Here is a 15,798-nt window from a genome sequence, read left to right on the forward strand (position 1 = left end):
TATCCCTCTCTTTTTGGGCATTATGATTTATAATACAGATGCTGAACAGTTATCATGTATATCCCTTTACCTATTTTCAACATTCAGTTCTTGTTCAGAGTGATCATTTCTAATTATTATCGCCAGACTGGCCCCTTCTTAAAAATCACTTCACTTTCCCCTAAAGGAACTAGATGCTAAGAATCAAATTTGGTGGAGAGAAATAAGCTTGCAATGAATTGTCCGCACTCCAACCCTCCTCTACCACAATGCACTGATATTGAAGCTGGTATTTAAGATTTTGAAGATTTATGCCAAAGATAGAAACTCAACCCCAGTGGAAGTTTCAGTCCTTCAAGCCCCCGAGTTCAGCCTTGGGTTTTGGTGTTCTCCTTGGAGACTCCAATTGATAGCTGGTGTCCCTGCAGATACAACTTGAACTAATTCCCAGGATAATGGTTCAGCCTTCCATGATTTACTAACCTCACTGCCTGTGGCCGCCCCATCGAGAGGGTTAATCCCTTAATGGTCCCTGCAGTGTGTCCAGGCTGCTCTGAAAATTCCACAGCCCTCCCTGGAACACTGAGGGGCATTGAATGTCCTCCCTCCCCACCCCCACACCTTCTCACCCCACAGCCCTTATCTTATCAGGTAGCTAATTTCCACAAATTATTGTGTGATTCAGACAGAAGAATGAAATTGCTCTCAAATCGTAAATTTGTCACTTTCTAGACAGCTGCTAAATCAGGGAAATCTTGACCAAGTGGAGCTTAGCCCTGTTTTGAACAATTAAGACCCACACATGCATCTGGCTCTCCCTCAAAGCAATGTTTATTGAGGAGAGGAAGAAAACAGTTTACGGAGAGGGTTAGCCTGCTATCCATTCTTAAGTGGACTGTAATCCTTCTTCAGGGGTAACATGACTCCCAACACATAGTCCCAAACAAAATGACTCTGTGACCCAAGGGCACCCCATTCACTGTACCTGTTCTGAGTTTGGTCTTTGCCTCCAGATGGGGATCAGCCAAGCTGCCTAAATCTTATCTAACTTGGAGCCGAAAGCCACTCTGAGGGTGGCAAGGAGCACAGAGCACTCGATGTTCCAGGAGCACTGAGCCTCAGAGAGTCTGAGAGGAAATTGCCTTTTCAATGCTCTATCAGAGTCTGCCTGCTTCATAGCAGTTCTGCAACTGCCAGCTTGTTCCAGCCATGGTCCTCCCTCACCTGTATCGTAGTAAGAGCCTCTCAGTGGTCTCTGTCCTATTCATCTTTTCTATAACCTAAGCAACCTAGGAGATCTCTCTTGTTTACATGAAGATAAAATTAACCTCCACACCACACACACACACACAAACACACAAACACACAACATTCTTTTTATCTAGACTGAGACTCCAACCCTGGAGGCATGCACTCTGCCACCGACTCATGCCATGGCCCCAAAAAGAATATTATGAACATTTTTAAAATTTATTTTTGTTTGTGGTCACACCAACAGTGCTCAGGATTTACTTCTAGCTCAGTGCTCAGGGATTACTCTCTGTGGTGGTTGGAGGACCATTAATGGAATACCAGGGATCTAAACCGAGTTAGCCAAGTGCCAGGACTGTACCCTACTCACTGTACTATCATTCTGGCTCCCAAAACGAATATTTCAAAGTGTTCGATTTGTTGACTTTTGGTGTGTGTGACAGGTTGTGTAGCCATCACCGCTATCTGGTTCTAAGGTGTTTTCATTTCTTCAGGGGAGACCCCTTCCCACTAAGCAGCCACTACTTACACTCCCCTTGCCCTCATTTCCCACAGCCACTCACCTACTTTAGGTCTACGGGGTCACTGATGCTTGACCATGATGGGATCATACAACAGGTAACTTTTGTTGTCAGGCTTCTTTTACTTAGCACATCTTTATCTTACCCACATTCCAGCACAAATTCATTCTTTATCATGTTTTGTTGTTGGATAATGTTGCATTGTGTGCATAGGCCACATTTTATTTATTCATTTCTCAGTTGATGGACATATGAGTATTTCTATTTGGGGGGAGGTCACACCTGGCATTTCTGGCACAGAAGCACATGTGGTGTTGGGGATTGAATGCTGGATCTCACAATTGCTAGCCATGTACTCTACCACTTGATTGATCTTCCTAGCTGGCTGTTTCCACCTTAAGGCTATTGAACAGTGCTGCTATGAGCATTCTGTGCAAGTTTTTGTAAGAATGCTTCTCTTTAATACTTTAGGTATATGTCTTGGATTGGAATTGGTGGATCCTTATATCCTTCCAATTTTTAAGTCAGATTGTGTTTTTCTATGCCTATATTGAGGTTCTTCTTTTTTTGCTTTTGTTTGTTTGGGGGGGCACACCTGGCAGTTCTCAGGGTTTACTCCTGGCTCTGTGCTCAGTGGTAAGTGCTGGACATTACCACTGGAAACCATATGTGGTGTCAGGGAGTGAACCGGAGTCCTTTGCATTCAAGGCAAGTGCCTAAATCCCTGTTCTCTCTCTCCCTCCTTTTCTCTTTCTCTCTCTCTCTGTCTCTCCCTCTCTTTTTCCAAGTCTAACATAAAGTACATTGGGCAACTTACTCAAACAAATACTCCTTCTTTATGCTTATGTAATAGATTAACACAAAGAGATTAAGTGACTTATTCATAGTTACACACCTAGTAAGCTACACAGCAAAAAGATTTAAACCCAACAGAGTACTTGCTCTAATGCACACTATTCTATAATATTACTATTTGAATACATTGAATGAATTACTTGACACCCATACATATTAGTCTCAGAGATTCAGCTTCCCATTTCAAATATCAAGACAGCTTACACACTTGCTATGGTAAGTGTGGGTATTTAATCATATCTTTTGAACAGCTAGAGTTTTGAATTATGGCAACATAGTTATGGAAGACATAATAAAGCCGACAGTGGTAGACATGTAAAAGCAACAAGCACAACTAGAAAGTCAAAGGGCTGTTCATTCATCTCATAGATACTTGGAATGAAGGTTTGAATTTCAGTGCATACATTCAAGAGCACAAGAAACGTAATTCTTTTTAATTTCTCTGGAAGAGAAATTAATTTCTTAGACATACTTGCATGTCTGATCTGGTGACTGTTAAAGATTCTAGCTAAGTGTTAGGGGAACACAAACTACCAAAATAAGGAAGGTGATGTCTCTGCTATTCATGGAATATGTGTTTCGCCTGTCTGCCTTAACCCTCAGCAGGGAACATTAAACTCCCAGCAGCTCATCTGTGACATTCCACCAACGTGTCTGCCTAACACATCACTCAACCAACCCATCCTGGAGTTTTATGTCTGCCTACCCAAGCCCCATTTTCTTATCTCATTCTCTTTTCTGTGAGGAAATAATTTTTTCAGAAGGAATTTCTCTTTCTAAAATTCAGTGATTTCTTCTTGGCTCTTCCATTATTTCACTCAGCCACAAACACAAATATAATTATAAACACCCCCGGGGTTTGCTAGCTGAAAAAAAATTCCAAAGAGGATATTCGATTTTATAACCCATAAGTGAAAATAGTGTTCAGCATCTGTTTTACAGCAGTTATAAAGGCAAAAAGAACCCTAGGTCAGGAGAGGGTCACCACCATGTTCCTACCCTGGGAATTTTATGCCGGCTATATATTCATCACATCATTTCTGAGTTTATGACATGTTAATGATATTTTAGGTATTCTATGTTGTTTGGTATGATTTGATAGGTTATCTTTGAGGTCTGGAAGCACTCAAAATTTTGATAAAATTAATGGTAATTAATGCCATCTCAACTTATAGAAGGTTTCATAGGAATACACTTACAGATAAGGAAGGAACCTGTATACATAAAAACTCCAAAGAGGGACCACTGGCCATTTCTTCTTATCATATCTGTTTCCTGAGGAGAGAACCCAGGGACAAGTTACAAAAGTAGGGAGGAAAGGAACAGAATGTTAGGAAAAAAATTTTAAGGATAATATTTCAAAAATAGTATCCTGCCATGTATTATTGAGCATATGTTGTGGGTCAGACTTTGTTGTGAGTGGTAGGGAAATAGAGCCAAACAAAAGCTACCCAGTAGTACATTATTTTTCTATTGCTTCAACAGTGATCACAAATGCAATGGTTTAAAACAATTAAAGCTTAGTATGCACAATTTTGATAGCATCAGTGGTTCAAAACATCTTACAAGGCTGAAATTAAAATTGCGCAGAGTTCTTTTCCCCAGGGAAAAATTCATTCCCATGCCTTTTCCAACTTCTAGAAAACCTGCTACCATATTCCTCTGCTTTCTTTATCATATATTCTTCTTGAATTCTGACTTGTCTTTCTTCCTCTTTCTCTTATAAAGGCTTTCACTCTGATCACTAAGTCAGTGATAGTTGGAGGGATCGATTGGGATGGGAGATGTGTGCTGAAAAATAAAGGGCCAAAACATGATAGCCTCTCAGTATCTGTATTGCAAACCATAATGCCCAGAAGTATAGAGAGAGTATGGCAGAAAATTGTCTGCCATAGAGGCAGGGGAAGGGGCAGAATTGGGGGGGGGTGGGATACTGGGGACATTGGTGGTATAAAATGTGCACTGGTGGAGGGATGGGTGTTCAATCATTGTATGACTGAAACTCAAACATGAAAGCTTTGTAAGTATTGCTCACAGTGATTCAATTTAAAAGCAAAAGACTTTCACCTTGATTACCCCCAATACCCTGATTTTAAAATTTAAATGCAATCAATAGACAAAATACCTTTTGTTTGGAAATGTTACAGAATCAAACATTCTAGAGATTAGGATATGTTGGGACATCATTATTTTGCCTAGCATAGTGGGTCAAGGTTAAAAATTCTGTGCCATAATAGGAAAAATATCGGGCTGCATAATTCACATAAATAGCAAAGTTAGGGTTCAGAAAGTGCTCCTCTCTTTAGCCTGAAATTTGGAAGATAAGTAAGGGTTTGAAACTTTGAAGAAATAAAAACAGAAAGCTGTAGATGGAGGAAGAGGTGTTCCAATAAAGCATAGAAAAATGGTGTAAGATGATAAATCAATTGGTCCTGAAAGTCCTCGATCTACATTTATTTCTCACCATTGCATTTTCTTGCCTCCAGCCTCCAGACCTCATCATCTGACTCTAGTTTATTGCAACCACCTCATAATACTTTTCTTCATTACCATACATGACCTTTTGTGTCTATACTGGTGCAGCTGCTAAGAAGGCTTTTCTGAAATAAGTCTTTTCACCTCACCACCCTTGGAATTAAGCCAATGTCACATTCCATTCTTGCTCAACAACTTGCAGCTCAAAAGACTTTCCCTTGCCATTGGTTTTTGGACCATGCTTAGTAATGCTCAGGACTTACTCCTGGTGCTGTTTTCCTGGAGGTGTTCATATATGGTGCCAGGGATTGGATCATGGCAGCTGCATGCAAGGCAAGTAGGTGCCTTATCCCCTGTATTTTCTCCCTGACCCTTAAATGGAAATCTTTTGTTTTTTCAAGGGTGCTTCTTAGGCTTTTATTTATTTATTTTATTTTTTAATTAGTGAATCACCATGAGGGTACAGTAACATATTTACACATTTTCGTACTTGTGTTTCCTTCATACAATGTCCGAGCACCCATCCCTCCACCAGTGTTTATTCTCCACCACCAGTGAACCCAGTATCCCTCCCACCCCCCAATCCCATCTGCCCCTCCTTCTCCCCCTCCCCTGCCTCTGTGGCAGGGCATTCCCTTTTGTTCTCTCTCTCCTTTTGGGTGTTGTGGTCCGTAATAGGGGTATTGAGTGGCGATTGTGTTCGGTCTATAGTCTACTTTCAGCACGCATCTCCCCTCACGAGCAAGTCCTCCAACCATAGTTTATTTGAAGTTCCCTTCTCTATCTGAACTGTCTTTTCCCCCAGCATGTGAAGCCAGCTTCCAAGCCATGGAGCCAAACTCCTGTTACTTACTTCTACTATTCTTGGGTGTTAGTCTCCTACTCTATTATTTTATATTCCACAGATGAGCACAATCTTTCTGTCTCTCTCTTTCTGACTCATTTCACTTAGCATGATACTTTCCATGTTGATCCACTTATATGCAAAGGTCATGACTTCATCTTTTCTAACAGCTGCATAGTATCCATTGTATAGATGTACCAAAGTTTCTTTAACCAGTCATCTGTTCTCGGGCACTCAGTTTTTTCCAGGTTTTAGCTATTGTAAACAGTGCTGCAATGAACATATAAGTGCAGATGTCATTTCGACTATACTTTTTTGCTTCTCCGGGATATATTCCCAGAAGTGGTATTGCTGGGTCAAATGAGAGCTCAATTTCGAATTTTTTGAGGAGCGTTCATATTGTTTTCCAGAAGGGCTGAACAAGTCGGCATTCCCACCAACAGTGTAGAAAGGTCCCTTTCTCCCCACATCCAAGCCAATAGTGGTTGCTTTTGTTCTTTTGGATGTGTGCCATTCTCTGTGGTGTGAGGTGGTATCTCATAGTTGTTTTGATCTGCTTCTCCCTGATGATTAGTGATGAAGAGCATTTTTTCATGTGCCTTTTGGCCATCTCTTCTTTGAGAAATTTTCTGTTCATTTATTCGCCCCATTTTCTGATGGGGTTGGATGTTTTCTTCTTGTATAGTTCAACCAGTGTCTTATATACCCTTGATATCAACCCCTTATCAGATGGGTACTAGGTGAATATCCTTTCCCATTCTGTAGATTGTCTCAAAAGACAATCTTGATTCTCTTAGATATGAACATAAGGAAGAAGAACAAGTCTAGAATTGCCACAGGAACTTTCTGTTACGGGGCCCCCGAAAAAGAGGAGAAGGAGGTGTGAGGGGAAAGGCCATGGGTTCTTGTTTAAGCATGTTGACTTGGTTCCTGTGGGAAATGTAGATGGAGATACCTAGGGAGAAGTAGACTACAGCTATATCACTGGGCTCTTGTGAGGATAAAACAAAAATGATTCATGCAAAACTCTTAGCTCAGTACTCAGTACTCAGTATTTCTTCATAAGCTTAAGATACTTTTATTATTTATTAGTTTTTAATCAGGCATGTGTACCGAGGTCAAGAACCCAACATGACAAACAACCTAGCACCTGAGCTGTGCAGGAGAAGAGAGTGGCATGGAAAGCCTTCAAGAGCATTGAAGAAGTTGTTAAGAGGATGAAGAATCTCCAGCTCTGGGCACATCTTTTTGACTCCACCAATCTGCCTGCACTAACATACACGTCAGAAAATTGGGCCCTACTAAAACAAGACTCGAGCACTATTCAGGTATCCCAAAGAGGAATCGAAAGAGCTATGCTTGGAATATCACATTTTACTCAAGTGAGAGAAGGAATCCGAAGTTCCAACCTCTGTCGGTGATCGAGAATCAGGGATGTTGTCTCATTTGCCATGGCGTTGAAAATCAGATGGGCCGGACACATAATGCGATTTGGAGATGAAAGCTGGACTAGAGCTGTTACCAACTGGATTCCATGGGACATTAAAAGAATGCGTGGCCTTCCACCTACGAGATTGTCAAACTTCTTCATCAAGACCCTGAATGAATGGTTTGAGGCTCTTCGTGTTCTGGAGCGAGCAGATGCCATCAGCTATACTAGCACGCAACAAGGATGAATGGAGACGTTACTGGCACCCGCTTGAGCAAATCGATGAGCAACAGGATGACAAGTGATACAAGTGAATCAGTATGATATTTAACAAATCATGCCCTGAGACTCTCTTTGAGAGAGAAATAGAGAGAAGACGAGTTAGCGAAGGAAAAACAAGAGAAAGGATGATTCTGTAATGACCTAATGTCCAAGTTCTCACTGAGAGGCCTATGAATTAGCAGGGAAAGGACGGTGTGGTTTGTCTACAAAAAGAGAGTCCTCAGTTAGCATTAACCAAATGCAGAGAAAATACAACCACCCTGGGTGCACCTGCTTTTGCACTTCTAGAGATGGGCAACCCCAGAAAAGGCTCACCAACTGGGGAATTGGGAATTCTTACATTCAATTTATGAAGAAGAGGGATGGCTAGTATTATAACTAGGGTTGATGAGTAATATTAATTATGTTATTATTAATTTATTATTACTCATTATTAATTGTAACTAATAAATAATAAAATCAGCCAATAATTAATATTAACTCCTGGCTGATTTGTTTATAATAGGAAGCTTGGTGATGTGAAGAACAATTTTATCTCAACAATAGCAACCACAGCAGAGAGTTTATTCTTCACTCTGATTCCAGTCAAGTTAGCATTACCACCAAAGAAAGTTTTCTTCCTACACATCTGAGCACACAGGCACTTCAAGTCTAGGGGAATTTCTCCCAGTGGTTTAATTTTAGCATTTGCTCCATCAGAGGGAGAAATTAATTAGAACTTGTCCCACAGAGACAGGAATGAATTTTCCTGGGCAAGAGTACCATTTGGTACAAGGGAAAGTCTTATGATTTATGAGGCTCCAGAGGCCATTTATTTCCCTTTATGTATTATTATAAATGCAGTAACTTCATAAGAGAAAAATGGAATTCAAGGAACATTTACCTCTAAATAGTTACAGCAACTCAAATTCCTGTCCAGTCTTCAGCATCAGTAGGATAACTTGGGAAGTTGTGAACACAAAGTCAGAAACTGCAATGAGAAATACCTAGAATCTTGTTGGATGTTTCAGGACCTTTTATATGTTGTCAGAGTCTAAGACTGGAAATGTTAAAAGAATGCAAGTTTTCCCACATTGAAAGGTCCTTAAAATGAGACCAGAGACATAAATATCTTAAGAACATAAATATCAAAGAAATACCAAATTCAGTTCAGCAATAAATTTAAAGGTGTGATGTCAGTGAGCTGGGACCAGAGTTAGGAATTGGATCCCCTGAATCCAGGGAGCCTGAGATCCAGGACTGAGAGTCAAGTTCAGTGGGTCCCTGCTGTCTCATGGACTGCCCTGAAGTCAGCATCCAGACTGAACCACATCAAAGGGAATCCCAAAAGTATTTTAAGATAATGAAATTGTTTCCTCAGACAATAAAGTTTTCCTTAAATTATGAACCTCCTGAGAATATTTAATATTTCAGTATAGAAATGGTAAAATAATTAAACAAAATTATCAATGTATTGTTTATTTATATCCATACATGTTTTATATGCTAAGTGCAACATTTAAAAGCATTTGGTCTTCCAGAGCAGACAGTTTGACAGTTTATTTTAAAACAAATGACTCAATGTATATGTGGAATATTTACATTGAACTCTGATTCATTTTACAGACAAGTTTAAAGAGTGTTTGAGTATCAAAAGATTTGTGAGTTTGATATATTTAAAAGAATTATTCAGGCTTTCAGGAAGGTTTGGTTGGTTGGATTATATATGAAAATAGATTTTTGTTAGTCTTTATATTTTAGGGTAATTCTTTCCTGTTCAATGAGAAGCTATGAATGGTTTCAAACTACATCTTCTATTTCTGGAACAAACTTTCTAGAATCATAGCGCACAATGCTATTGGTATGTGTTGCTTTATTCTAATTGCTGCCATTTTAAATATAGTTCTTACATATTTTCCCCATGGAAGACTAATTTAAATGATTTGTTGGTGAGAAGACAAGAAAAAAATACTGTGTCTTTCTCAGAGTAAAGTATCAAATTCAGCTCATACAATAATCTCAGTTAACAGGTCAACCCCTTCCTCTGGCATTTTGGATGAATTTATACAATAATGAGATTATTTATGGTGCAGTGGGAAAGCACTGATTTGTAAGGAAAATGGGACTGTTTTAAGTGTCAGTTGGCCACTCACCAGCCTATGTCCTAGCAAATTACTCCATGTTTGTGACCTCAGCATTTCCTATAGTGCAGAGCCAATGAATGGGGAGCTGACAGACGCCTGGTGTATCCTGATGACATTTGGATGATGACCTGAAATAAAATTTGCCTTGAAATGTGACAGGCAACTGTGGATACATTCGTTATATTATTTCCTGGCACACAGCACTCCTGGACATTCATCTTTGTCCCTGTATTAAATTTCCCAAAAGTGGGTGGCTTAATGCAAGAAACATTGATTGATTTTTCTCACAGTTCTAAAGGCCAGAAGTCTGAGGAGAAAGAGTATTGGCAGGACTATTTCTGGGCATTGTGCAAAAAATCTGGTCAAGACCCTCCCCCAGTTTCTGGAGGTTGCCTGCAATCCTTGGTGTCCTTTGGCTGGCCGGCCCCCAGGCTCTGCCTCGATCTTGACATGTCTATGCTCTCATCAGGACACCAGTCATATTGCATTCAGGGCCCCAGCTCACTAGTGTATAACCTCATTTCAACTGGTTACATTTGCAGTTGAGCTTATTCCAAATAAATTCACATTCTGCCATGCCTTGGAAGACAGGGATTCAGTAGTGGGAGGTCTTATTTGAGACACTATACATACCCATATACACTCATCTTTGGAAACTCAATTACAGGCTATTAAAATAAGTACCTTGAATCGGGAAGATGATACAAAGAGCTGGACCTTATGCCTGCAGTCCTGAACTTGATCCCCAGCACTGCATGTGTCACTTCACCTTCAGCACTGCTGGGAGTAACCCTGGTGGACCCAAGCACTGCACCCTCTGGTCTGTGCAGGGAGTGGTCCTCAACACTCCCCTGAATACTTCTTGGGAGCCCCATTCCCCAAATAGGCCACATTTGTTGCCTGCCCTTTGCAGACAATGTGACACACTCAGAAGTTGCCCATCATAGTCCTGCCTTGGGCTGAATGACCTTGGGGAGTTGGTCTAAACTTTCTTGGCCTCATTTTAAAAAAATGTGGTCAGGACAGATGATATTGAAAGTCCCTACTAGTTAACTAGTTACACGATTTTTCAATGAGGTTTTATTTGTACAGGGAAATCCGAAAATGAGCCATTGGGAAAAGATATCAGAGGCTGGGAGAGGGTATAAATTGGCATAATCAGGTGTCACGGTTGGGGAGCACCTCAGCATCACTGTAAATTGTAGTGGTTGGGAGGGGGAGGTAAGTCATTACAATTAAATTCTGGAGCAGCTCAGGCTCTATCTATTCAGAAAGCAGCTCTAAAGGTGCTAATTGCCGATTAGTACCAGATAAACCTCTGCCCTGTGGGGTTGTGCTCATTTGGGGGCTTTTACAGGCTACTTCGATTCTGAACTAGTCTCATTAAACATTGCCGTTTATCTATCACCATGTGAATGAAAGGCATTATGGAAAATGTAGGCAGATGCCTTTGAGCAGAAATCAAGAGAACAGGTTCCATTTACTGAAAGTTGCCAGGCATCTGGAAGGCTCCTGCATAGCCTATTTTATTTAATCCTTCAAACAAATCAAGTCATGTGCCAGTTCACTGTTATTGCCCCTCAGCTCCAAACTGACCCTTCAGTACCAGCTCTGCAAAGAGAGACAGGATCTCGGGCTTGCTCCTTGGCATTGAGCCCCATGTGAAACTTCGTCGACAGAGGGCAATGGAGAGACATGGTAGGAGTAAAACAGTCTCCTCCTCCTCCTAGCTCTGGTAAGATGTTTTGCTTTGCTCCTGAGGTATCCACCCAAGGACGGGTAGGGGCAGCCATTCTATTTCATCCAGTACAGGGTACTCCCACCCTTAGCAACCTTAGTCCACCTGGAGTTCAGTGCCCAGAATGCAAGATGACTTCCTAATGTAGAGGCTCCTCACTGGGCTCCCAAACTGACCTCTGTCCCTGTTTGCTACTCACTTTGCTTGTTGCCTGGAGGATTGTTTCCCATGGCCCTCCAACATCAATATCACAAACCCTGACTGGAAAGATAGTACAGATAGCAAAGCAATGTCCTTGCATCCTGCCCAACCTAATGTGAATTTCCAACACCACATACGGTCCCTTGAGCACTGCCAGAGATCACTGCTAAGCACAGAGCCAGGAATATTCCCATAGCATCACCCGGTGAGGTCCCAAACCCTAGACCAAGCGTCATGATGTCAGAAAGCTGACTCCCAATACCCTCCTTCCTTTGCCTGTCCATTTCGGCTCACTTGTACATGGGATGGTACTCTCTGGTCTTACTAATTGTGTACCAGCTTTGGACCAACCATCCAACAAAGTTCTTAACACAGGGGGCCACAATCTTACCTTCTTCCACCACTCTGAATCCCAGTTTCAGGGAAGACCTCCCTGTTTCAAGTCTGTCCTTTTTTTTAGGTATACTGTCCTTCAGCCCTGGGGTTCCCTATAGGAATTTATATTCACACATGTAATGCCTTTTTGTTGTTATTTGGTTTTGAGGGGGCCACACTTGGTGGCACTCAGGGATTACTCCTGGCCCAGCACTCAGGGATCATGCCTGGTGGACCCTGGGAGCCATATGGGATGTCAAGGATTAAATCCAGGTTGGCCACAGTCAAGGCAAGCACCTTACCCACTCTACTATCGCTCTGGCCCTGCCTTTTTATTTTTAAGCTTAATCACCCGTTACAATCATTGTCCGATTTCTGTCCCTTTATTGGATCCAGACTGATACAAGCAAAGGCTATTACTGTTTTCTTTTCAGAGATGAAAGAGTGAGCTTGAGAAAGGCAAAGTGACTTAGTATCACGAGGAGCTGGAAGAACAGGACATAAACCCAGGACTATAGACTCTAACACATTTCATATTCACTCTTCTACTCTACTAATCGGGAGTTTATATAAATATTACACATAAGACAGAGGGATAGGTCAGCCTCCCCCACACCTCTTTCCTATGCTTATATATCCTGAGTGTTTCAGATTATAACAAGGGCCAAATATGCGAAAACGGAGCCAGCTCCTCAAGAAAGATTCTCAAGTCAAGAATGTCAATGGTCATCTTGAGCAAATGGCCAAAATAAACACACGGGCAAGGAAAAAGCAGGGGGTGGGGGTGGGGAGATCTACTTAAAAATTCATGTCTACACACTTTATACATGGTCAAAATTCTGCTCCAAATACATTTAGTTTGAGGCTTATATTTGATTTTTGCCAATTTCTCCAGCTTTTTCTTATCTGCTAAAATGCCTTGTTTTGCTAAAGAGAAAGCTGAAGTCCCAGTTTAGGGTCTCGCCTGTATTTGACTTTGGCTCAGTTCAGGCTCATTTCTAGATGATGCACAACCAATCAGCTGCGAGGGACTCTGGTCCCCGCTGGGGCTGTGCTCAGAGGCAACGTGTAACAGCTTCCATATTCCTGGAAATGACGCTCCTCCTGCCTCTCAGTTTAGCCCTTGGGGAACACAGCAATGTGAGCCCTAATTAGCCTCAGCATAACAAACCCCAATATTAATGATCTTCCCTCAGGGTTGTTCTTTTAACTTTGGTCAAAAAGCAAAGTCTGGTGCAGGGATTAACCGTTTCCTGCTGATTAGAAACGGGGAACCCTAGGCCGTGGGTTGTTGATACTTGGATTTTGAGACCTGGCTTGGCCACTCATCACGCTGCTCTTTGTATCTTTGGGAACATGTAGATCTGGTTCTAAGCTCTCAGTCCTTTGACTCTTGAACCTGTTCAACTCTCTTTATACACAACAAGTTAAATCATAGCAGCTACTATCACTAAATGCTCACAGTGTGCTGGGAAGCCGTTTCTTTTACCTGAAACGCTGATCTCACTTGAGTCTCATTCCCAACTGTGGTGTTCTTATTTTATAAATTCAGAGGGATTAGAGCAAGACCTAGCCACAGCCCAGATGTGTCACTGACTAATATATTCCAAACAGTAGGTTACATTCCTGATCTGATGAATATGTTTCAAATGGAATCCAACAGAAGCAATGAAGGTAGATTTATCATTTTGTGTGTGTGAATGGGGGGCTCCCCAGAGGTTCTCAGAGGTCTTGAGGCAATGTGCAGTGACTCTGTCATACAGTGCAGGCTAGACAAGTAGGTATATAGGTCTAGAGATGCAGTGTGGGCTTGGGGCTAGTGGTGCTTCAGGATAGAACTCAGGGGGTCAGATCACTGTCACTCTCACTGTCATCCCGTTGAGCATCGATTTGCTTAAGTGAGCACCAGTAATGTCTCCATTGTGAGACTTGTTACTGTTTTTGGCATATCAAATACGCCACGGGTAGCTTGCCAGGCTTTGCCGTGCGGGTGGGATACTCTCGGTACCTTGCCGGGCTCTCCGAGAGGGACAAAGAAATCGAACCATGGTCAGCCGCTGTGCTATTGCTCCAGCCCAGAGGGTCAGATATGCACACAAAACACACACTGCAACTCCTGTGCTGTTTCTCCAACCTCTAAAAGACTGGGGGTGGGGGTGTTTATGACCAGAAATTGATCTTTGGGGTTCCCCCAAACCTATGAGCCAAACTTGCACCAAAACAGTCTTCCAGAGGTCCCAGCAGGACAGAACGCAACCGGAGCCCCAAATGGAGGATGAGAGTCACTCTGGGACTGAGCATTTCCAAGCTGTAGAGGGAAGGAGTGAAAAGAGGTGGGCAAGGGCGGGGGCGGGGGGAAGTGAGAGCCGGGATGAAGACCAAGAATGACTGGAGAGAGTAATAACATTCTCTACATAAACAGGTGATAAAAGCTGATAACAGCAATGACAAAGTAAAAAAATAAAATAAAATAAAAACACCACTCAGAAGATTTATTGGCCGGCAAACACAGAGCTAAATCCCACAATAACTCGGGCTGATAAAAAGGAGCAGGGCACCAGCCACATAAACATGCAGGCCACTTGGAGGCTTCCGTGTATATTATGATGACACGGGTCTGTTGACACGGCACCATCCCCCTGACCCTAGGCACCAAGAGTGGTGCCTGACTCATGGGGGATGGGGGCCGGGGGGGGGGGGACGGACCCTGGGTGCAGGGCTGACACTGACGAGGAACTTTTTCAGGCAGACAAGTTATCCTTGACTGGACGCAGATGGCCCAGTGAAAAATGACATCTGCCAGCAGAGGCTGCCTTTATCAGCCGGAGGAGTGTAGCAGGGACGAGACTTCCCCACCCGGGCTGCCTGGGCGAGCCTCCGGTGTCAGCGCCGTATCATGGCCTGGTCGAGTGCATTCCTCTGCCACCGCCGCCGTCAAAGCCTCCACATCTCTGCTCTCCAGGAGCATCCTGGCTGGCAGGAGCTTGGTACCGGACCCGCCCGCTCTTTGCATTCTTCCCCCGGATGAATGCTCACCCCAGGAAAGGGAGAGCACCCTCATCGGGCAGAGCTGGAGGCTCTGACTGAACGGGGCCCTGTTCCATTAATCCTCCATACCCTTAGTTGTCTTTGGGGAGCCCTGGAAAGGCTCCCAGAACACCAGGCAAAGGCAGCCAGGTCTCATAGAGGTCCCCCAGAGTGTGTCAGACCAGAAACAGAGTAGTGACATGATGTCAGACAAACTAAGAAGCAGTGGGACAAGCACGGCGACTTACTTATTCTTGTGGCATGGAAAGGGCACTTTTGCTGGTGCTTGGGGGCTACCAGAGCTACACCCAGCAGTGCTCGGAAGCCATGGAGGATCAGAGATGGACCTGAGGACCTCACCCAGGCAAGGCATGTGCTCTCACATTTGAGCCACCTCCCTGGGCTGATGACTGTGTATGAGCCAGGCACCGTGCAGAACACCTGGCTGAATGACCCAGTCCAACGGTCTTGTGCAATCAGTGTTATGCCCACCTTAGATGAACACACTTGGGGTTAAGCCAACCTGCCCAGCTGGGGCTGGTAAATGGTAAATGCAGGGACACGAAATCAAGGTTCCCTCGATGCAGCACCTATAGTCCCCATGGCACACACATGGAGGAAAGAGGCATGGCATTAAAAGGTGGATACGGGAGCCAACTTCTCTGTCTCAGGTTGAGCAGCATCAAGGTGACTGTTGT

This window comes from Sorex araneus, chromosome 6 (genome assembly GCF_027595985.1).
Source record: "Sorex araneus isolate mSorAra2 chromosome 6, mSorAra2.pri, whole genome shotgun sequence".
Lineage (NCBI taxonomy): Eukaryota > Metazoa > Chordata > Mammalia > Eulipotyphla > Soricidae > Sorex > Sorex araneus.